Source organism: Bubalus kerabau, chromosome 9 (assembly GCF_029407905.1).
Source record: "Bubalus kerabau isolate K-KA32 ecotype Philippines breed swamp buffalo chromosome 9, PCC_UOA_SB_1v2, whole genome shotgun sequence".
Classification (NCBI taxonomy): Eukaryota; Metazoa; Chordata; class Mammalia; order Artiodactyla; family Bovidae; genus Bubalus; species Bubalus kerabau.
Window position 1 is genome coordinate 62,672,060 of NC_073632.1, and position 24,697 is coordinate 62,696,756.

The window sequence follows — 24,697 nt, forward strand, 5'->3', positions numbered from 1 at the left end:
AGACAAGACTGAGTGACTGAACAACAGCATATCTTCACTGATGTTCTGCCTCATTGAACTATCAATAATCATAAGAGTAATGTTGAAATATATAACTGTAACAGTGGACATGCACCTTTCTTTTTGTAGTTTTGTGTTTGCCACACCTAACATGTTTCATACATGTTTAGATTTTAGATCTTCTTGGACAATTGATTTTTTGTAGTTCTATAATGTTCCTCTTTATGTCTGAATTATTTTTCTTCTGAAGTCTGCATTGTCTGAAATTAATATAACTTCTCCAGCTTTTTTAAGTGTTTGCATATATATTTTTATATCCCCTTACTTTTAATCTGCATCTTTATATTTAAAATGGCATTTTTGTATACAATACAGACATTTTTTTGTAAGCCATTCTGACAATGTCTGTATTTGAATTAGTGTATTTAGATCTTTCATATTTTAAGTGATTATACACTTGGATTAATATCTATTATGCTTGTAACAATTTTCTGTCTGTTATATTTTTTTTCCTCTGTCTCTTCTAGTTTTTAGATTTTCATATTCAGATTATCTCCTCTCCTAGTATATCAGTTAAAATTTTCAAAATTTTTAGTGGTTGTACAACAGTTTCCAACATGTATTTTATTTAATCCAAGTTAATGTTCAAATAACACTTTACCATTGTACCTGTAGCCTGAAATTATAATAAAGCATCCCCAATTCCTACCTCCTCTCTTTTGAGATATTATTGTTCATTTCACATAGATATTATGGTTACTGAATACATGAATACATTGTTATTATTACTTAAGTTACATTTATATCATTATACAATAAGTAAACTATTTTAATTTACTTATTCATCTCTCATGTTGTTTATCAAATCCTAGCTTCTGAGCTATATTATTTTTGTTCTCCTTGAATATTCTATTTTAATAGTTCTTTTGAGCAGTTCTCAGTCATTTAATTCCTCAGATTTTGTTCATCTGAGAGTCTTGACTTCTACTTCACTTTTAAGGATAGTTTCCTAGAATATAAAAGTTCAGGGTGTGGTTTTCTTTTAGCTTCTTAAATATTTCACTTCACTCTCTTCTTATATTCTGTTGCTATGTCTAACTTAATTTTTCTTTGTTCCTCTACAGGTATAGTGTTTTTCCCCTGTCTGGTTTCTTTCAAGACTTTCTCTTTGTCTTTGGCTTTCTGAAGTTTGAATATGACACATCTAGTTGTCACTTTTGTTACTTTGTTAAGCATTTAGCCTATTTAGTTTTATCTGAGGCCCCTGCATAGATTTCTGTCATTAATTTGAAGATTTATGAGACATTTTAACTTCAAACCTTCCTTCTGCCTCATTCTTTCCTCTCTTATTGGTACAATTATGTGTATGATGCAGCATTTGAAATTGCCTCACAGTCCTTAGGTGCTCTTCTCAGTTTCCTTCATAATTTTATTTCTCTTTACATTTCAGTTTAGGAAGTTTTTATTGGCATATCTACAAGTTCAGTAATTCTTTCCTCAAGCATAGCCAGTCTACTGATGAGTCCGTCAAAGGAATTCTTTATTTTCATTACAGTGTTTTTGGTTTAGCATTTCCTTTTGATTCTTTCTTAGAGCTTACATCTCTTTGCTTACATTAACCATCTGTTCTTGCATGTTGTCTATTTTTTTGCTTGAAATCCCTTAACATGTTTGTCATAGTTATTTTAATTTCCCTATCTGTTAATTCCAATATAAGTATCATATATGAGTCTGGATTTGATGTTTTCTTTCTCTTCAGACTGTTTCCTCTTGCCTTTTGGCATGCTTTGTAAATTTCACTGAAAGACAGACAGATCGCATTGGGTACTAAGTTTTATGTTAATCTTGTTGGGAATTGGGCTATGTCTATTTTCTGTAATTGTAGGTTACAAAGGCTTCACATTCTTCTAGTAATCTTGGTTTGTCTTCTTCTTAAATACAGTATAAGTCTTCTCACTCTTTCTGTTGTATCAATTTTTATTACACTAGAACTCTGTTATATTAGCAAGATTTGGGGGACTGTTGTTGGCAAAGTAATGTCTCTGCTTTTTAATATACTGTTTAGATTGGTCATAACTTTCCTTCCAAGGGATAAGCATCTTTTAATTTCATGGCTGCAATCACCATCTGCAGTGATTTTGGAGCCCCAAAAAATAAAGTCTGACACTGTTTCCACTGTTTCCCCGTCTATTTCCCATCAAGTGATGGGACCAGATGCCATGATCTTCGTTTTCTGAATGTTGAGCTTTAAGCCAACTTTTTCACTCTCCTCTTTCACTTTTACCAAGAGGTTTTTTAGTTGTCTTCACTTTCTGCCATGAGGGTGGTGTCATCTGCATATCTGAGGTTAGTGATATTTCTCCCGGCAATCTTGATTCCAGCTTGTGCTTCCTCCAACCCAGCGTTTCTCATGATGTACTCTGCATGTAAGTTAAATAAGCAGGGTGACAATATGCATCCTTCATGTACTCCTTTTCCTATTTGGAACCAGTCTGCTGTTCCATGTCCAGTTCTAACTGTTGCTTCCTGACCTGTATACAGGTTTCTCAAGAGGCAGGTCAGGTGGTCTGGTATTCCCATCTCTTTTAGAATTTTCCACAGTTTATTGTGATCCACACAGTCAAAGGCTTTGGCATAGTCAATAAAGCAGAAATAGATGCTTTTCTGGAACTCTCTTGCTTTTTTGATGATCCAGCGGATATTGGCAATTTGATCTCAGTATCCAGTAATTCACCAAAATTATTATTTAAGTTGTCCTCTAAGTTTATGGCTCTTGCTGCTTCAATCTAGGAGGGCAGATCTTACCTGTGACTATGTATTCACCTGTCAAGATTTTCAGGTGATAGTTTTCCCAAAGACCTCAGCTGCATCCAGAAATTGATTTTCAGTTTATTCAGCCTTTTGCTGTTATTGCTGTAATAACAGGTATGATGGCTTCCAGATTCTTTATATGTTGAGACTAACTGAAATTTGTGAGATATATTTTTTAAGTAATTTATCAACTTTTCAAGGGTGAGACATTTTCCTTTCAAGTGAACAAACTTGCCTTCCCCGCCTTTTTTTAAACCCCTTATTTCTTGCTTCCTTTCCTCCAACCCTTCCCCACCACCCTAAACTTCACAGTTTGCAAAGTTGTAAGACTGAGGATATACAATTTTTGTAGAAGCACTATATGAGACAGTTTTGATTTCTTTGGCCCAACACTTATTTTTAAATTACATGACAACATTTTAAAAGATGAGATTTTACATAAAGGAAATATTTGCTTCTTCCCTTAAATATTCAAAGAACTAGCAATGTTGAGTTCACATTGCTCATGGAAACTATGTTAGGCTCAGTTGCAGATACCTCCTATAAATGACCAGGTATGTGCTACTGTATTTGTGCTTAATCACTCAGTCGTGTCCAACTCTGTGTGACCCCATGGGCTGTAGCCTGCCAGGCTCCTCTGTGCATGGGGATTCTCCAGGCAAGAATACTGGAGTGGGTTGCCATGCCCTCCTCCAGGGGATCTTCCCAACCCAGGGATCAAACCCTGGTCTCCCACATTGCAGGTGGGATTCTTTACAGTCTGAGCCATCTGGTATTGTATTTACCATGTCAAAAAAAGTATATCCTTAATTTATGTAAAGTTTCTTTCAGACACACATTTTAGTGTGCCACTGAAATGTAATTCTGATCTTGACTACCTGGAAATAGGTGGCATCTCACGGTTAATGGTCCAGTTTCTGAAGAGACTGCCCTTACTTCAGACACCAGGATTCCTAGGTCACCTATGCTCTTACCAACAGGTTACAAATTTAGGATTTCTCACTAGTTTCCCAGGTTCAACAATTTGTTAGAATGACTCACAGAACTCTGAAAAATACTATAGTTGTGATGATCATTTACTTTTAAAGAATGCAAACAACAGCCATTCAAAGGATGAAACCCAAAAAGAAAGCTCTGGGAGGGTCCCAAAGGAGACACTTCCATGTCTTCAGAACATGTCATTTTCACATCTACCAGGAAGCTCACCTGACCTACGGTGACCAGAGGTTTTATTGGGATTTTATTATGCAGTCATATTTTATTGAATCTTTGGCCATGTGGTTGAATTCAATCTCCAGGATCCCCCCTTCCCCAGAAGATGAAGCCCCAATCACATTGATCTAATTGCATTGGTCTTTCAGGGTTAGTGTATTCTCATTACAAGTCATCTCATTAACAAAGAAGATTTAGGAGTCAATCATAAGTCACTTCATTAGCAAAAACTCAGGTCTAGCCATAGAGTTCCACATAACAAAGACACTCCTATCACTCAGGAAGTTTCAGGGGTATAGAAGTTGTCTCCCAGGAATCAGGGACAAAGACCAGCTACTTTCTTCATTATACTACAGCTATCCTTATTCAGAGGCAAAGTTCTAGAAACATGTAAAACTGTAAACAAAAAATTCAGTAACTGAGAAAAGATAGAGTTTAATCTGCCGATCAAGAGGACTAGAGGCTACTGTATGAATACTGGTAATTAGCAGGAGCTAACCATTTCAGTTGGAGTTGCAAATTTTAGAAGCTTCATTAAATTTTATACTCAAGCTAATAACTTCACTCATATTACTAAAAATTATAGTAGCTAACATTTACAGATATTTTTTAGAGTCCACAGCTTTTCATTATCTGAGTCTTTTCCCAGAAAGAAGAACCTTTCATATTCTTGTTGGGCTCTGCTACTTTGCAGGGTATAAGTGCTCTTCTTTCTGGCCTCCCAACTCAATTTACCTGAGGTTTCTGTTTATCAATTTTTTATACAGTACAGTTATATTTCAAAACATATCCATAACAATATGTTCTAGGTCCTTGTTCATTGTCATTTGGGCACATTTTACAGCATCTTTTGCTCTATTTTGTGTTACTCACCTTAAACTTCAGGCTGTAGATAAAAACCTTAATTTATAGATGGAAGTTCAGTTTCAGGAAACCTTAAACTGACACCTATACAATTTCTTATCATTCCTTTTCTTCAGTTGTAAAATAAGTCATAAATAATGTAGTCTGCAAAAATTGGAAAATATTTTATTTATTATTAATGTATACTCCTTACTACACAAAGATGATCCCCTCCATTGCCCAGCTCTTATCAATTTATTATTATTAAAGGAATAGCAATTATTAAGTAGGTGCTAGAAAAGAAGTACACAAAGAATAGTATAGAAATACAAAGGATAAATTGTTTCACTGCCTCAAGAATCAAGTAATATTTGAGTTTTTAAATACAAACATTAAAATGAATCTGAAACAATAACTTAAGGAAATGTTTTTAAAAATGAAGAGACATAAGAAAAGAAGTTTTGTTTGGCCAGAACATGGTTAAAGATGAGACTAGATACAGGCAGACGCGTGACCATAAACTATCTTTCATTTCATGCTCAGATGGTGGAAGTTTCAAGGGTATAGAAGTTGCTTCCCAGGAACAAGGGACAAAGACCAGACATTTTATTATACCACAGCTATGGACTTTCTGAAGTCCATAGAAAACTTTGAAGGATTTTATGTAGGCCTATGTTTTGATTAGATATATTTTAAAAGTTATTCTTGTGATAGTGTGAGGGAGAATTTTATCACTTGTAAAGTGATGTTATTAAATATTTATGAAGGATAAATGATACATAGAAGTGTGCACAAGAGTACTAACATATGAGCCAGCAATCCTACTCTTGGGCATATGAGCCAGCAATCCCACTCTTGGGAATATATACAGAAAATATCATAACTTGAAAAGATATAGGCAATCCAGTGTTCACTGTAGCACTATTTATAATAGCCAAGGCATGGAAGCCTTGAGAAACCTATATGCAGGTCAGGGAGCAACAGTTAGAACTGGACATGGAACAACAGACTGGTTCCAAATAGGAAAAGGAGTACGTCAAGGCTGTATATTGTCACCCTGCTTATTTAGCTTATATGCAGAATACATCATGAGAAACGCTGGGCTGGAAGAAGCACAAGCTGGAATCAAGATTGCCAGGGGAAAAATCAATAACCTCAGATATGCAGATGACACCACCCTTATGGGAGAAAGTGAAGAGGAACTAAAAAGCCTCTTGATGAAAGTGAAAGAGGAGAGTGAAAAAGTTGGCTTAAAGCTCAACATTCGGAAAACGAAGATCATGGCATCTGGTCCCATCACTTCATGGGAAATAGATGGGGAAACAGTGGAAACAGTGTCAGACTTTTATTTTTTGGGGCTCCAAAATCACTGCAGATGGTGATTGCAGCCATGAAATTAAAAGACGCTTACTCCTTGGAAGAAAACTTATGACCAACCTAGATAGCATATTGAAAAGCAGAGACATTACTTTGCCAACAAAGGTGCATCTAGTCAAGGCTATGGTTTTTCCAGTGGTCATATATGGATGTGAGAGTTGGACTGTGAAGAAAGCTGAACGCCAAAGAATTGATGCTTTTGAACTGTGGTGTTGGAGAAGACTCTTGAGAGTCCCTTGGAGTGCAAGGAGATCCAACCAGTCCATTCTAAAGGAGATCATCCCTGGGGTGTTCTTTGGAAGGAATTATGCTAAAGGTGAAACTCCAGGACTTTGACCACCTCATGCGAAGAGTTGGCTTATTGGAAAAGACTCTGATGCTGGGAGGGATTGGGGGCAGATTGAGAAGGGGACGACAGAGGATGAGATGGCTGCATGGCATCACTGACTTGATGGACATGAGTTTGAGTGAAGTCCGGGAGTTGGTGTTGGACAGGGAGGCCTGGTGTGCTGCGATTCATGGGGTCACAAAGAATCAGACACAACTGAGCAATTGAACTGAACTGAACTGACTGAAGGCATGGATGCAAGCTAAATATCTATCAACAGATGAAGGGATAAGGAAGATGTGGTATATATGCTATGCTAAGTCACTTCAGTCGTGTCCGACTCTGTGTGACCCCATAGATGGCAGCCCACCAGGCTCCCCCATCCCTGGGATTCTCCAGGCAAGAACACTGGAGTGGGTTACCATTTCCTTCTCCAATGCATGAAAGTGAAAAGTGAAAGGGAAGTTGCTCAGTCGTGTCCCACTCTTAGCGACCCCATGGACTGCAGCCTAACAGTCTCCTCCGTCCATGAGATTTTCCAGGCAAGAGTACTGGAGTGGGGTGCCATTGCCTTCTCCGGTGGTATATATATACACAATGAAATGATACTCAGCTATAAAAAAGAATCAAATAATGCCACTTGCAGCAACATGGGTGGGCCTAGACATTATCATCCTAAATGAAGTAAATCAAGAGAGATAGACAAATATCATATAATCTCTCTTAAATATGGAATCTAAAAAAAAAGAGTTACAAGTGAACCTATATACAAAGCTGAAACAGATCCATAAATATAAAAAACAAACTCATCATTACCAATGGGAAAATGAGTGAGGGAAGAGTTCAGGATTAATGTATACCCAGTATTGTATATAAAATAAATAAGGACATACTGTATATCACAAGGAATTATACTCAATATTTTGTAACAATAATGTAAAAGTATCTGAAAAAATTGATATATATGTATGTATAGCTTTATCACTTTACAAATGAAACATCACTCAATTAAAAAGAAGGACATACTTTGTAATTGTGCAGCTTTATCAATTTTCACCAAGAAGTCATACATATAACCAGAATACAGATCAATACAGAGAACACTGAACATTGTCAGTCCCTCAGAAAGCCACTTGTAACTTCTCCCAGCTACTTATAAGTGAAGTGAAGTGAAGTTGCTCAGTTGTGTCCGACTCTTTGCGACACCATGGACAGTAGAACTACCAGGCTCCGCCAGACTTCTTACACTTTATTTGTTCACAATGCTGTACAATATCGCACTCTTTAAAAATTTTATAATGTAGTTTACTTAATAAACCTATGGCTCTTATAAATAATGATACTATAAACAGTCCTGTACATGTCTTATGGTGTTCATTTGCATATATTTCTGTGGAGTATACAGACTAGGTTGTAGAATTCTGGGCAAGAGCATGTATGTTTGTTTAGGTTTAGTGTATACTACCAAACAAATTTCTAAAACACATTGAATTTGAGACTCTGTTAGTATTTAGGTGAGAGGTTAAATAGCAAGTATAAATACAGCTTAGACTCCTAAGAGAACAATATAGGAGGAGTACACATGTATTAGTTATCAGCATCAAGGTGGTAGATAAAGCCATAAAGAGGTAATGTGATTAATAGGCAGATAAAATAAAGGCTAAGAAGAGAAAGCAACAAGGAGAAAACATAGGAAAACCTTAATTTACTAAGTGGATGAAGAGAGAGAAACACAAACTCTAGAAATGGAGAGTCACAGTTAAAAGAAAATGATCAAAACCCTGATAATAGGCTAATTCAGAAATAACAGTTAAATACACATTTATGAAAAAAAAGAAAAAAAAGGATTGAAATGTTTTCATTTGAACTGAATCCCTATGAGGTCATTGGTAAACTCATAAAGACTTTGCCAGTGGAGGTAGGGATCATAGAACAGATGATTACATCAAACTAGAGAGGATTCCAGGTGAAGCAGCAGAAGATTACATTTAGATTGCATTTCCTTAGTGGAAGAGTGGGTACATGAAAGAGAGACCTCTAAGGGAGACTGTGAAAATTGCTTGGAAAAATACATTTGCTGTCCCTGAGACAAGTTTAGTGGTGTATGATTTCTGTTAGTTTATTTTTTCTATTTGTGGAATAACGGTCTATCTTATTTTTTATACTATCTGCTGGCCATTGACCTTATAGAATGAATTGTACTGTAGCAAAATTAGTTTATTATAGAAAGGCAAGCTAAACAAAAGGGGAAAGGAGGGGGGTGCTTAATTAACGACATCCACAAGTTTCTATAAGATTATCCCCAAGTCATGCCAGGACTGCTACTAATGTTGCACACTGGTCCTGCCATAGCAGCACTGTTCAATAGAGCTTGAAATTAGCGAGAAACACAGGGACTCTTTGACAGCCAGTGTGATCATGGCCGCCAATTCTGTGCAAATTGTGGCAGCTATTTTGCTCACAGGAGAAATAAGGTTAGGGGAAATATTAAAGAAATGTGAATACCACTGCTTTGTAGTAATTGGCTCTTGGCGATTCATGCTGGCCTGTTTCTGAAAACTACAAATTGAAAGCTTTAATGCCACTTTTCAGAAAACATCTCATCTCTTAAATAATGAAAAGAGACCAAACGTCTATTAAAAGTAACCAACAGGCTTTTAGTTTCAGTTATCGTGTGGTTGTATGTAAGGTGTTTAGTACAAGTTTTTCTTCTAAAATAAGACTAAAGTCATTGCTTTCTATACATTTTTAGTTTAATGGTTAATTTATACATATGCAAATATATGTGTATGTGATTTTTAAGATTTTCATATTGTAACTGAGTACTTTTCTTCATGTGTATATGGGCCTTGAAAACAGCCTTTACCTTCCATGCTTTATTTATTTATTTATTCTGTGATAATAGCACTTAAGTTATTGGGTAAACTTGTTTCCTTGAATTTATTTTTGTATTGTAAGAGTATATATTTGTCTGCAAACAAATTATACACAAGTCCTATGACTGAACAAAGTGTATACATACAGGATTAGCTCTGTGAATCAAAACAGAGATCTTTTGCTTATAGCCAAAGAATTAGCATCTGTGCAATTAAGGAGAACCTGAACATTAAGAATATAGGTGGTAAATTGAAAATTAAAGCAGTAAGTACAATCATAACTAATCTCATTATCATATTAAAATAGTTATAACAAAGGCTCTGAATTTAATGTGCAATTGATATATTTTAGTGCCGCTGCTGCTACTGCTAAGTCGCTTCAGTCATGTCCAACTCTGTGCGACCCCATGGACTGCAGCCTACCAGGCTTCTCCATCCATGGGATTCTCCAGGCAAGAACACTGGAGTGGGTTGACCTTTCTTTCTCCAATGCATGAAAGTGGAAAGTGAAAGTGAAGTTGCTCAGTCATGTCTGACTCTTAGCGACCCCATGGACTGCAGCCTACCAGGCTCCTCCATCCATGGGATTTTCCAGGCAAGAGTACTGGAGTGGGGTGCCATTGCCTTCTCCAATATTTTAGTGCTACTGATCTATTATTCATAATGATATAATCCATTGAGAAAACAATATTGTTTAACAAAATATTTTTAAAAGTTGTGAATACTCTAAACCCTTTGACTTCATCTATTCCTGAGAATTTATCATATAAAGTAACTCAAAGGTCAATGTATCCTTATCCTGGCACAGTCAATGTAGCATTATCTATTGTATCAAAATGCTTAATAACACTTAAAAGAATCCTAAAACATAGTTGTTTAGTCTCCTCCAGCTGCCATAACAAAATGTCACAGACTGTGAGGCTTAAACAACAGAAAAGTAATTTCCCACAGCTTTGGAGGTTGTGACATCCAAGATCAAGGTGTCAGTTAATTTGGGTCCTGATGAGAACTGTCTTCAGTGTTTGTGATTGGCTGTCTTCTCATTGGCTGTGTTTGGCTGTGTTTCTCTCTCTATGTCCCAACTAGTAATACTGAAGAAGCTGAAGTTGAATGGTTCTGTGAAGACCTACAAGACCTTCTAGAACTAACACCCCAAAAGATGTCCCATTCATTATAGGGACTGGAATGCAAAAGTAGGAAGTCACAGGCAAAATTGGAGTAAGAGGCAAATTTAGCCTTGGAGTACAGAATGAAGCAGGGCAAAAACATAAAGTTATGACATGAGAACGCACTGGTCAGAGCAAACACCCTTTTGCAACAACACAAGAGAGGACTCCACATGGACATCACTGGATGGCCAACACTGAAGTCAGATAGATCACATTCTTTGCAGCCAATGTTGGAAAAGCTCTATACAGTTAGCAAAAACAAGACGTGGAGCTGACTGTGGCTCAGACCATGAACTCCTTATTGCCAAATTCAGACTTAAATTGAAGAAAGTAGGGAAAACCAATAGACCATTCAGGTATGATCTAAATCAAATCCCTTATGATTATACAGTGGAAGTGAGAAATAGATTTAAGGGACTAGATCTGATAGACAGTGCCTGATGAACTATGGACAGAGGCTCGTGACATTGTACAGGAGACATGGATCAAGACCATCCACAAGAAAAGGAAATGCTAAAAAGCAAAATGGCTGTCTGAGGAGGCCTTACAAATAGCTGTGAAAAGAAGAGAAGTGAAAAGCAAAGGACAAAAGGAAAGATATACCCATTTGAATGCAGAGTTCCAACGATAGCAAGGAGAGATAAGAAAGCCTTCCTCAGCGATCAAAGCAAAGAAATAGAGGAAAACAGCAGAATGGGAAAGACTAGAAGTCTCTTCAAGAAAATTAGAGATACCAAGGGAACATTTCAGGCAAAGATGGGCTCAATAAAGGACAGAAATGGTATGGACCTAACAGAAGCAGAAGATATTAAGAAGAGGTGGCAAGAATACACAGAGAACAGTACAAAAAAGATTTTCATGACCCAGATAATCATGATGATGTGATCTCTCACCTAGAGCCAGACATCCTGGAATGTGAAGTCAAGTTGGGCCTTAGGAAGCATCACTACGAACAGAGATAGTGGAAGTGATGGAATTCCAGTTGAGCTATTTCAAATCTTAAAAGATGATGCTGTGAAAACACTGCAGCCAATATACCAGCAAATTTGGAAATCTCACCAGTGGCCACAGGACTGGAAAAGGTCAGTTTTCATTCCAATCCCAAAGAAAGGCAATGCCAAAGAATGCTCAAACTACCGCACAATTGCACTCATCTCACACACTAGCAAAGTGATGCTCAAAATTCTCCAAGCCAGGCTTCAGCAATACGTGAAATGTGAACTTCCAGATCTTCAAGCTGGGTTTAGAAAAGGCAGAGGAACCAGAGATCAAATTGCCAACGTCCGCTGGATCATCGAAAAAGCAAGAGAGTTCCAGAAAAACATCTATTTCTACTTAATTGACTATGCCAAAGCCATTGGCTGTGTGGATCACAATACACTGTGAAAATTCTGAAAGAGATGGGAATACCAGACCATCTGACCTGCCTCTTGAGAAATCTGTATGAAGGTCAGGAAGCAACAGTTAGAACTGGACATGGAACAACAGACTGGTTCCAGATAGGAAAATAAGTTAAAACTTATTTAACTTATAAGTTAAATAAGCATTGTCACCCTGCTTATTTAACATATTTGCAGAGTACCTCGTGAGAAACGCTGGACTGGATGAAGCACAAGCTGGAATCAAGATTGCCGGGAGAAATATCAATAACCTCAGATATGCAGATGACACCACCCTTATGGCAGAAAGTAAAGAGCTAAAGAGCCTCTTGATGAAAGTGAAAGAGGAGAGTCAAAAACTTTGGTTAAAGCTTAATATTCAGAAAACTAAGATCATGGCATACAGTCCCATCACTTCATGGCAAATAGATGGGGATACAATGGAAACAGTGAGAGACTTAATTTTTGGGGGGCTCCAAAATCACTGCAGATGGTGACTGCAGCCAGGAAAATAAAAGACACCTACTCCTTAGAAGGAAAGTTATGACCAACCTAGAGAGCATGTTAAAAAGCAGAGACATTACTTTACCAACAAAGGTCCGTCTAGTCAAAGCTATGGTTTTTCCAGTAGTCATATATCGCTGTGAGAGTTGGACTATAAAGAAAGCTAAGTATCGAAGAATTGATGCTTTTGAACTGTGGTGTTGGAGAAGACTCTTGAGAGTCCCTTGGACTGCAAGGAGATCCAACCAGTCCATAATAAAGGAGATCAGTCCTGAGTGTTCTTGGAAGGACTGATGTTAAAGCTGAAACTCCAGTACTTTGGCTACCTGAAGCGAAGAGCTGACTCATTTGAAAAGACCCTGAATCTGGGAAAGATTGAAGGCAGGAGGAAAAGGGGATGATAGAGGATTAGATGTTTGGTTGACATCACCGAATCAATGGAGATGAGTTTGAGTAGTCTCTGGGATTTGGTGATGGACAGGGAGGCCTGGTGTGCTGTGGTCCATAGGCTTGCAGATTTGGACATTGCTGAGAGACTGTACTAAACTGAACTGTGTTCTCATTGTGTCCCCTTGTGGCAGAGAGCAAGAGAGTGTTCATGACACTCAGTACCAGGAAAAACAAACAACCTAATCAAAAAGTGGCTAAAGATCTAGACAGACATTTCTCCAAAGTAGATATACAAATGGCTAATAAACACATGACAAGATGCTCAACTCCACTCACTACTAGAGAAATACAAATCAAAACTACAATGAGGTATCATCTCACATCTGTCAGAATGGCCATCATCAAAAAGTCTTCAAACAATAAATGCTGGAGAGGGTGTGGAGAAAAGGGAACACTTTTACACTGTTGCTGGAAATGCAGACTGGTACAGCCACTATGGAGAACAGTGTGGAGATTCCTTAAAAAAGTTGGCCTAGAACTGCCATACCACCCAGCAATCTGTCTGCTGGGCATAAATACAGAGGAAACCAGAATTGAAAGAGATACATGGACCCCAATGTTCATTTTAGCATTATTTACAATAGCTAGGACATGAAAGCAAGCTAGATGTCTATTGATAGATGAATGGAAAAGGAGGCTGTGGTACATATACACCATAGGGTATTAATCATCTATAAAAAGAAATTTATTTGAATCTGTTCTAATGAGATAGCTGAACCTGGAACCTATCATACAGAATTAAGTGAGTCAGAAAGAAAAAGACAAATACTGTATATTAATGCATACATATGGAATTTAGAAAGATGGTACTGGTGAGCCTACATGCAGGGCTGCAAAGGAGACATAAAGAACAGACTTTTGGATTCAGTGGGAGGAGTCGAGGGTGGGATGATTTAAGAGAATAGCATTGAGCATGTACATCACCATATGGAAAATAGATGAGCAGTGTAAGTTCCATGCAAGAAGCAGTGCACCCAAAGCCAGTGCTCTGGAACAACCCAGGGGGATAGGGTAAGGAAGGAGGAGGGAGGTGTTCCACATGGGGAAGACACATGTATACCTGTGGTCAATTAATGTTGATGTTTGGCAAAAACCATCATGTTATTGAAATGTAATTATCCTCCAATTAAAACTAACTAATTAGTTGAAGAAAAAATAAAAAAGATTGTACCTTTAAAGAAAAGAGAGAGAGAGAAACAAACTCTCTGGTGCCACTTCTCAAGAAAACATTAGGCTGATAAAGTCAGAATCATCACTTACAACCTCATTTAACATTAAGTACTTCCTTAGAGTCCCCAAATACAGTCACAATGGGGGTTATGGCTTCAATATTTAAATTTGGCAATAAACATTCTTTCTATAGAGGATTCATGACTTCATTAAAGTAATGTTTAGAAAGATTGCATAGAAGTGTGGGAAAATGTTTAGAAGATATGTTAAAAGAAAAGACAAAGATTATGTATAGTATGATGTGAAATATATTCCAATAATATTGATTTAAAAGAGGCTTGAAAAATAGTCAAAATAAATATGAACCATTGAAGTGCTTTATTTAGAATTAAGTGAAATCATAGACAGTCTGATATGACAGAATTATCATTTCAAGTAAATCAGAAATAAATTTTTTTTTCCATGAGGAAATATATATGAATCCCTACCTCACACCATACACAATCAATTTCATAAAGTTAAAAGATTTGGTGTCAAAGACAACATAAAAACTGTTAAAACAATTTTGAAAATTATCTTCATAGCTCCAGGGAAGGAAAGGATTCTTTTTTTTTTTAAACCAAAAACATTTGGCTTAACTTTAAGTACATGATTTTAAGTAACCTTTTCTGACAATAGTTAGCAAGTAGAACTAATTTCCCCCAAGAATCCTGATAATTTGTGATGTATCCGTATCATAAGCATGTAGAAGGAACATTCCATTCTCAATATGGGACATATTTGCACTAGTCAAACAAATCAATTAAATATGTAAAAAGAAAATGGGGGGAATTAGAACACAGCAGGCTTTTATGTTTTTAAAATTAGTTGATTAATTAGTAGGCTGAGGAAAGAATTTCTTAAGCAAAACATATAAAGTAGAAAGTATAAAAGAAAAATACATTTTAGTACATTGAGCATAAGACTATAACTACTCTCCATAATTCTTTTCTCAATGGATTGAAAAGTCACACCCGGAACCTGACAAGTCATATTTGGAAACATAATTGGAAACATAACTGGAAAAAGATATTTGCTATTGCCGTACGGTTGACAATGGATTTTCATTTTGAAAGTATAAAGTAAAAAAAAAAAAAAGAAAGTATAAAGTATTCTTCTAAGGCAAAACAAATAAAAGAAGCAATTTAATGGAAATAGGAGTTCAGTTCAGTCGCTCAGTTGTGTCCGACTCTTTGCAACCCCATGGACTGCAGCATGTCAGGCCTCTCTGTCCATCACCAGCTCCTGGAGTTTACTCAAACTCATGTCCTTTGAGTCAGTGATACCATCCAACAATCTCATCCTCTAACATCCCCTTCTTCTGCCTTCAATCTTTCCCAGAATCAGGGTCTTTTCAAATGAGTCAGTTCTTTGCATCAGGTGGTCAAAATAGTGGAGTTTCAGCTTCAGCATCAGTCCTTCCAATGAATATTCAGGACTGATTTCCTTTAGGATGGACTGGAAATAGGAGTGGCCAGTAGGAATAAGCATGTATTTACCCTCATTAGTTATTATGAAATACAAATAAAAACCACAATAATTTATAATTTCACCCTGCCAGATTAGCAAGAATAAAGAAGTCTGATAGTATTATCTATTAATTAGATATAAAGCAACCAAATTTCATGAACAATATCTATTACTCTAAAAATGGTGTAGCACATTTGAAATGCTTGGATCCTAAACTTAGTAATCCATTACTTAATAAATCTTACAGAAATTATCTTGCATGTGTGTTCCTGAAGACTTTTACAAGCTTGTGAACAACAGCATTCTAACAGTAGAATAATAAAAAAATGCCTTATATAGGGGCTTCCTAGATTAGGTTAATTATTCTACCTAACATCTAAACACCACTTCTTGGGTTGTTATCAACTTATCAGATTGTTCTTCTTGTTGGAAAAAAAAATATGTATTTCAGTGTTCTATACTTGTTTTTACAATTGTCTTTCTATAGGACATATGTGGCATCTTGTAAGTAATAAATTGAAAGGGGGAAATGAAAACTAGAATGTTTTGCCCATCATCCCACTTGAGAAACTTGAGATTCAATTTGACTTGATAATAATTTACTTTAAAAACTCCCCATAGTATTAATTCTGCAATAATTTATGTCTAAATAAAGCCCCACATTTCAAACAATTATTGACAAATTTCAGTGTAATATTTTAGGTGACTACCGGATTTTCTTGGGGCAGACTGAATTAAAACTGTTCCCCCAATGTCTTGGTAAGTTTAGCATTTGCCCAAATTGTTCATTTCTTGACAAATTAATATAACTAAGAGTTGCATTTGAGTATTTGCTTTGAAGTTCCAAATGGTCTCAGCTAACAGGTATGAGACACATGCAGTTAAGTTTGAAAGATAACTAGCAACATACCCTGGCTCTCTTTTGCCAAATCCGTCTAGTCACGAAGTAACTAACTTTCCCTTTGCTACTGCTACTGCTACTGCTAAGTCACTTCAGTCGTGTCCGACTCTGTGTGACCCCATAGACAGCAGCCCACCAGGCTCGCCGTCCCTGGGATTCTCCAGGCAAGAACACTGGAGTGGGTTGCCATTTCCTTTTCCAATGCAGGAAAGTGAAAAGTGAAAGTAAAGTCACTCAGTCGTGTCCGACTCTTAGTGACCCCATGGACTGCAGCCTACCAGGTTCTTCCATTCATGGGATTTTCCAGGCAAGAGTACTGGAGTGGGGTGCCAAACTTTTAAGAATGCCATACATGGTACTTGGTGATAAAACAAAGTGCAGTAGAATCCAAGTTACAAAAGACAGTGAATTCCTTCTGGTCTTGGGCTGTGTTCATTGTATTGGCCAGTGGTTCTCAGGCCAAGTAGTGAATTGGCTGCAGAGACCCTGCCACAGACAGAACCAGAAGACCGGGCTGATCAAAGTATATGAAAAATGTGTCAAAAATTGCTATTTTATTTGTTATTGCTAAATCAATACAGATTTTTACAGTCTAATGTATATGATTATACATTCTTTTCATTTTTAATAATAATATTTTGAAAATAATTTTTGAATTGAAGTATTTCATAGGTATATTTAAATAATATGTGCATTTCCCATCAGTATATATTTTAAAAATTACACATTTTAATTATTTTAGCACCTTTTTACTCTCCACAATGGACAATACTTAAATGGTGACTCCACTTATATTTCATTTTCACTATCCCATTTGTCTAATTTACATACTTATAAGACATATTTTCACAGGAATTATATGCCAGGTATATTTAACCTTCACATTGATCCCATCAAGTAGACTATATTCCTATTTAACAGATTAGCAAAATGATGCCTAGAGAGGTTTAATAATAATTCTGCAAAGAAGTGAGTTAGAATCTGATTTTGAGAAGTTCACATCTCATGCTTTCAACCTCTGCTCTCACTCATGAATTTCTCTGTGCAATCATGAGTTCTCTAAGTGCCAGGAAATCTCAGAACATGTAAAATAAAAGTATATTGTGAAAAACATGAATTGAATTTAGGCATGAGTTTTGCAATACAAAATGTACAGGTTTCTTCAATGTTGTTAAGATCATGGGAGCCAGGGGTAGAATATATATCTATGACAGAATGTATTCCTGGTTCTCTTATGTTTTAGAGAAATGTCTATATAGGGGGAAGAGTGGGGTGGGTGTGTATAATAAATGTATGGTTGTAATAAATATAAAACCAACAAAATGTATCTGGTTAGAGAATACTTGAAATTAACCATGCAAATAATGAAACACATTATAGCTCTGTTCTTTGAAAATGTAAAAAAATGGGTGTTTTTCTCTTAGGGGAGAAGACAAAAGGAAAACTACACCATCATCTTACAAATACAGCTAAGATCCCATATCAGACTGTGACTCCCATCACAGGTTTTTACGAGGCAACAGCACTGTTCAAAATAATCTAGAATTGATTTTAAAGTATCTTTGTCTACTTGTCAAAAGAAGCAAAGATGTTATTTTAGAAGAATACAAAATACTTGATACAGCATAACATGAAGGAAACAAAATGAAGTGACTAATTCTCAGTAGTTTTTAAAAAAAAGCATGAGTTTAATATTATATTCCTCTTCTGGAGCTTAGATGTGATGAAAGCATAGTGGTAAAGGACAAAGATACCCTAAATAATGAGGAAATAACCTAAGCAGCTCTAGAGACCAAGCTGCTTCCAAATTGTCACTGAAAGGCTTAGGTGCCACTTCCTACTTCAGGCCACTTTGATTTTGAGATCAGTCCTTCTTCTTGTACTCCCCAACCGCTCCACTGGCTCAAGAAACATCACTCCATCTCCTACTAATCCAAATCAAGGTAAGGGATGCCTTTTTCCTGAGGCCAGGGCCCCAGTGGGAACCAGTGGGACACTGCTTGATCTATCAGGTTGTTCTGGTTGTCATTAGGCTAACATAGACTATGGGCCAAGTCACATCAAGGCCAGCAACATTTTTTTCCCTAAGAATGCTATATATTCCCACCTAAGTAATCAGTTTCTGGAATGAAAATAGTTTCAAGAAATAACTACAAAATACTTGACTTCTCTTCACAGGCAAAACATTCTTTGACATAAATTGTACCAATGCTTTCTTAGGTTAGTTTCGCAAAGCAAGAGAAATAAAAACAAAAATAAATAAATGGGACCTAATCAAACTCACAAGCTTTTGCACAGCAAAGAAAACCATAAACAAAATGAAAACACAACGTATAGAATGGGAGAAAATATTTGCAAACAATGAGACTGACAAGGGCTTAAAATTGTATAGGACTTAAAATTTATATATTTCCAAAATATATAAGCAGTTCATGCAACTTAACAACAACAAACGCCCGCCCCCCGCCCCATAACTGAATTGAAAAACTAGCAGAAGACCAAAATAGACATTTTTCCAAAGAAGAACTACAGATGGCCAATAGCCACATGAAAAGATGCTCAACACTGCATGGTTAGAGAAATACAAATCAAAAGTAAAATGAGGTACCACCTCACCCCCGTCAGAATGGCCATCACTAAAAAGTCTACAGATAAATCCTGGAGAGGGTATGGAGAAAAGGGAATCCTCCTACACTGTGGGAGTGTAAGTTTGTGCAGCCACTGAGGAAAACAGTATGGAAGGTCCTCAGAAATCTAAAAATAGAATTATCATATGATCCAGCAAGCCACTCCTGAGCATATATTCAGATAAAACTATTAATTATAAAAGATACATGCACCGCTATGTTCACAGCAGCATGATTCACAATAGCTAAGACATGAGAACATCCTAAATGTCCATCCACAGATGAGTGGATTAAAGATGTGGTTTATATGCAATATAATATCACTCAGCCATAAAAAGAACAAAATAATGCCAGCAACCTAGATGGACCTAGAGATTATCATAGCAAATGAAGTAAGTCAGAGAAAGACAAATATCACACAGCGTCACTTACATGTGGGATGTAAAGCATAATACAAATGAACCAAACTATGAAACCGAAACAGAATCACAGACATAAGGAACAGACTGGTGGTTACCACAAGGGAAGGGCTTCGGGGAGGGGTGAATGGGTATGAGAGGTTGGGGTTAGCGGCTGTAAGCTTTTTTTGCATAGAAAGGGTAAACAGCAGGTCCTACTGGACAGTGCAGAGAAATATATTCACTATCCTATGATAAACCATAGTGGACAAGAATGTAAAAACAATGTGTGTATATATATGTGTGTGTGTATGTGTATAACTGAACCACTTTGCTATATAGCAGAATTAACACAACATTGTAAGTCAATTTACTTCAATAAAAATATCAATAAAAATTTTGATCTCAACTTAAAACCATTACTAACTTTTATTGAAAATCACCACAAGCTTAAAAAATTCACAAGAATGTCTTTCTATTTTATTATTTTATTTATTTGGTTTCCATTTCCATGGAAACAGAATAGAAATTGAAGCTAGAGGCCAGAAACAGATTGGAAATTTTTTTTTTTTACTTTGTTAGCTATCTGCTAGAGGTGATAGACATTGCCAGTATGTTATAGGTTTAAAAATAATAATAATACAAGCAAAGAATAGAAGGAAAAAAAAAAGACTTCCCCAATTCAATGGGCTAGAGCTTTTCACTGTTAAAACCTAAGGAAGATTCTTCAATAAATGATAATGTACAAAAATATACTCCTTTTTAGTAAATGTCATTGAATATTTTGAATATGTTTACACAGTGAAAACATAATATATGAAACAGATTTTTAATTTCTGTAACTGTAAATAACCAGAAAAACCATTTAATTTTGGTTGAAATCAAATATGTAGAAATTCAAGAAAATATAGAAAACAACAAAGAAGATAAAATAGATAATCTCAGAGTTCTCTTTGTGTCTCCGTGATACCTAACCCCGGCACAAACACACAATCTTCATCATCTTCCCTCATCAGGAACTTACCTTCTAAGATTGAAGCCACTGTTCCAATTAAGATATTTTTGATTGTGCTAGAAATCTTGTAGCCACCTAACAAAAGGAAGTAGAGCGTGTCACTCACACCTGCATAGGATAATAAGCTTCTGGAAATATCTAATAAAGCTGTGTATTCCTGTGTTCATCAACCATCCATTATACCACTGAAAAGGCACCAGGACTCATGCTTACTACTAAATAATAAACACTGAGTCTACTGGTTTGAGAAAATATTTGGTTAACCAGTGGAAGTATAAAAGAGCTTAAAGGGCTAGGCGTATTTTTAAAATGTTTATTTAAGAAACTATGTCTTCCAATTAGGTAAGATTTAAATATATCACAAATCTGCCTCTAGGAGTCCTCAATGAGGAGACTAGGAAAAAAACTTACGTGACAATGTATTTTAACTAAAACCTTTGCAAATTGTATGTATCACAGTATTTGGAATGAGTGGAGAATAATTTGGAAATAATTGCTTGTAAACATTTTAAATTTCCTTCTGCCATTCAGTGATTAGTTTCTCAGTGCCTTACCCTGGTCAACTATATCTAAAATCTACACATAATTATACATTTCTATTAAATCAAATAAAGCATTCTCTTTTCCTCATGAGTATGAATTTTTATCCATCACATTATTTGGAGGTTACTCAGCTAAACATATCTAATCACTGGTGGAATAATTATTTTTAAGTCAAAAAATGATGGCATTTTATTAATTTTCTATTTTTTCATAATTTTCTTTTCTCTTTTGACCCAAAGGTATTACATGTCTGTTTATTTATGCAATTATTTAACATTTTTATTCTACAGCTGCTATGTCTTTTCCATATTTAATTTCATTTCTGTGTTTGTCTTGAGGTGTGAGGTTCTAAAGACAGAGATTGTGCCAAAATAATTCTTTCTCATAGCCCTCAGCAGGGGGTCATGTGAATTTATATCCTGAAGCTACAGTATTTATTATTATACATCACTGTAAGAGGATATCAAATTTTCTAGTCTCTTTTAGTCTTATGTCTTCATCTTTCTCTTCCTGGATTAGAAAATCTCATTTATTTTTAACTAGCTTTTAAAAATTTTAGAGCCACACAGTGGGAATAGAGAGTTACAATAACTAGATTTCAGGAAATTAAGATCAATTGTATATATTGATGTAACAAGAAGACTACTAATCCTAGTATATTTTTAATTGTTAATTAATTCAATGCAAAAAATTCTTTATACTTCAGTATGTATATATACTGGAGACAGGAACGGCAACCCACTCCAGTAGTCTTGCCTGGAGAATTCCAGGGATAGAGGAGCCTTGCGGATACAGTCTAAGGGATTGGAAACAGTAGGACATGACAGAGTGACTCTCTCTCTCTCACACACACACACGTATATAATGGACTGCAATCACCTATACAATTAAGGGGTTGAGTGTGCAAGCTAGCACTTGATTACTTCTTCACTATTGAATCCTAAAATGAGACTAAACTACAGATTGAGTTTCAACTCATAAACCTAGCCTATATATTTCAATCCAAAAATCAGAGTTCATCAGAATTTAGCCTTAGGCATGACCTCACCTGTTTCCTACAAAGTTATGCTTTCATGGTTTCTGTATACATACTAGGAAAATGCAATCAAGAACGACTTCTGAAATGTTCCAGTGGTTTTACACAAAGTGGAATTAGACATGATGCACATATTACTGCTATCTACATATTTATAATTTATTTATTTTAAACATATGGTTTAGAAACTCTACAAATAGCTTATATTGTGTATGTATGTGTGTCATATTCACTTGAATGTATTTTACTATCCAAATCATCTATCAAACATAATATTTTTTCTTATTTAAAATTGCTGATACAAATTGCATTAGCCATATTAGTCCTTTCAGGTTACATTCCAGGAATTTTGCTAGAGATACATAAATGATGCTCTGGCATGCTATTATAATCCACATGAATCAATTTCACCTTATTTTTTTAAACTTTTATGAGGATGTTTAGTTCTTTTTAAAGCAGGAGGTTCTGTAGGTACTGAACTCATATATTTTGATATGACAAACTGAAAAAAAGTTATGAAATTAATGAACCATGGAAATGTATTTAAGGAGACAGCTCAGCCTGAAAATCGCTAGCATTTTTCCAGGTACTCTATTCCCAGATGCTCATCCCTTAAAACACAAAATCTTTGTCTTATCATGATGAATCCCTATAAGGCATGTATACCATATGCTGTTGCTGCTACAGTGTCTGACTCTTTGTGACCCAATGGACAGCAGCCTGCCAGGGTCCTCTGTCCATGGGATTTCTCAGCCAAGAATACTGGAGTGGGTTGCCGTCTCCTTCTTCAGGGTATCTTCCTGACCCAAGGATCGAATCCATATCTCCTTCTTGGCAGGAAAATTCTTTAATACTGAGCCACCTGGGAAGCCCCATGTACACCTTATATTTTGCTTTAACAAATGGTGCATATTCTCAGTCAAAGGAGATAGTGGAGAAAGTGAGAAAGAGAAAATGAGGAGATAACTTCTCTCGCTCTTATGACCCTTAGATATTTCATGCAAATCTAACTCCTTGTTTTCTCTCTGGTTCTTATTACCATAGTGGCTTTGAGGCAAGAGATAGATGGGCCCCAGGCTGAGCAGCTCGAGTTTGTCCCCTGTGGACAGCTACTCCAAAATACAGAAGCAAGAGAGGAGCTGAGTCTTGCCTAGATTAAGAGATAAAAGACCACACATTGCTCATTCTCCAAGTCAAGGAGAACTTTTTGACTACACATGTGCAGAAAGGCTTCTTGAAGGTAAAAAAGGGAGTGATGTCAAACTACTCATAGACCTTTTTGCTAGAATCCATCTTGGCTAAGACATGTCCATGCACACAGAGGATAATCTTGACATAAACCAAATAGGAACTTGGAACCAAGCAAAGCAAGATGATTGGCCAGAGGAAACTCAGAAGAAACGCCCCAATATAAGTGATTCAAACTTCCAGGAGGGAACCACTCTCTCTGAGCTTGCCTTTGTGTGCCTATTTACATACATTTTCCTTCTAATAAACAGTTTAGTTGTTTTAGGACTTCCGTTTCTTTGCTGAAATTCATCTTCTGCAAAGTCATACAGGCTCGATCCTTATCACTGACCACTGGTCTAGTGTAAGCTAGGATTCAGTGTTCTCACTACCACCATCTGACTTCAATCTCCGGCCAAGAACCAAAATCCTGCTTCAAGCCACTGCAGGCCAAGGGCACCTGTGATCAGTTTTACCCTTATTCAGTCAAATTAAATTGGGGAAGAATAATTTACTAAAATCATTTATATGTTCAGTCTTGAAAGCAGGATTGTGATTCATGTACAAATTCTAACTGAAAATTACAGTACTGTGCACCAGGAAAACCTAGATTAACATAGTGTAAAACTATGTATATGGATCATTATTCCACTCATTCCACAAATATTTCTTGATAAACTATGTGCCCCAAACTCTTCCAGTTAGTGAACTTGACTGACTTGGTTGCTACCTTCAATGTGCTTACATTCTAGTGGAAGAGACAGAAAATAAACTAACACAGAGCATAAAATTTCAAGCTAGAGTAGCTAGTGCCACTAAAGCAATTACCTACATATTGACTGGGAGTTCTAGAGAGATAGACTGAGGTCCTAATGTAAATAACCTATCATGCTCATTGAAATTAAGTAGACATTAAAATATGCTTTTGAGAATATTACTCAGCTATAAAAAGAATAAGATATTGCCATTTGCAGCAACATGGATGGACATAGAGGATATCATAGTAAGTGAAGAGAGAGAAAGATGAATATTGTTAGGTAGGTAGAATAGGGAAAAGTAGTCCAAAATGGCAGTGGCTAAAAGACAAGGAAGGTCCAAGGACCAGAGTGAAGACTTCAGGCAGAACAAACAGAACAAACAGCACTCCTGGCTAAGCCCCATTTGCATAGGGCAGGCCCAGGTAGAGGAAAAAAACATATAAAAGGAGGAGCCAAAGCGCTTTCTCTCGGACTCTATCTCCCGTGTGCGTGCGTGCATGCGCGCGTGCGTGCTCTCTCTCTCCCCCTCCTTCCCTCCCTCCCCACACACTCCTCCACTCTCTT

At 36.4% G+C, this 24,697-nt stretch overlaps 1 long non-coding RNA gene across 2 annotated transcripts in view; it reads right to left on the minus strand.

Moving 5' to 3' along the window:
• The window catches only part of LOC129619937 (uncharacterized), a 68,993-nt gene that overhangs the window by 33,251 nt on the left and 11,045 nt on the right, over nucleotides 1-24,697 (minus strand). Inside the window, exons 2-3 of one of the 2 annotated variants that reach the window (XR_008698297.1) lie at nucleotides 20,579-20,644; nucleotides 4,897-5,031 (exon numbers count right to left, since the gene is read on the minus strand). This is a non-coding gene — a long non-coding RNA (uncharacterized LOC129619937). The remainder of the gene's footprint in view (nucleotides 1-4,896; nucleotides 5,032-20,578; nucleotides 20,645-24,697) is intronic. The other variant, XR_008698296.1, reaches the window with a different exon arrangement.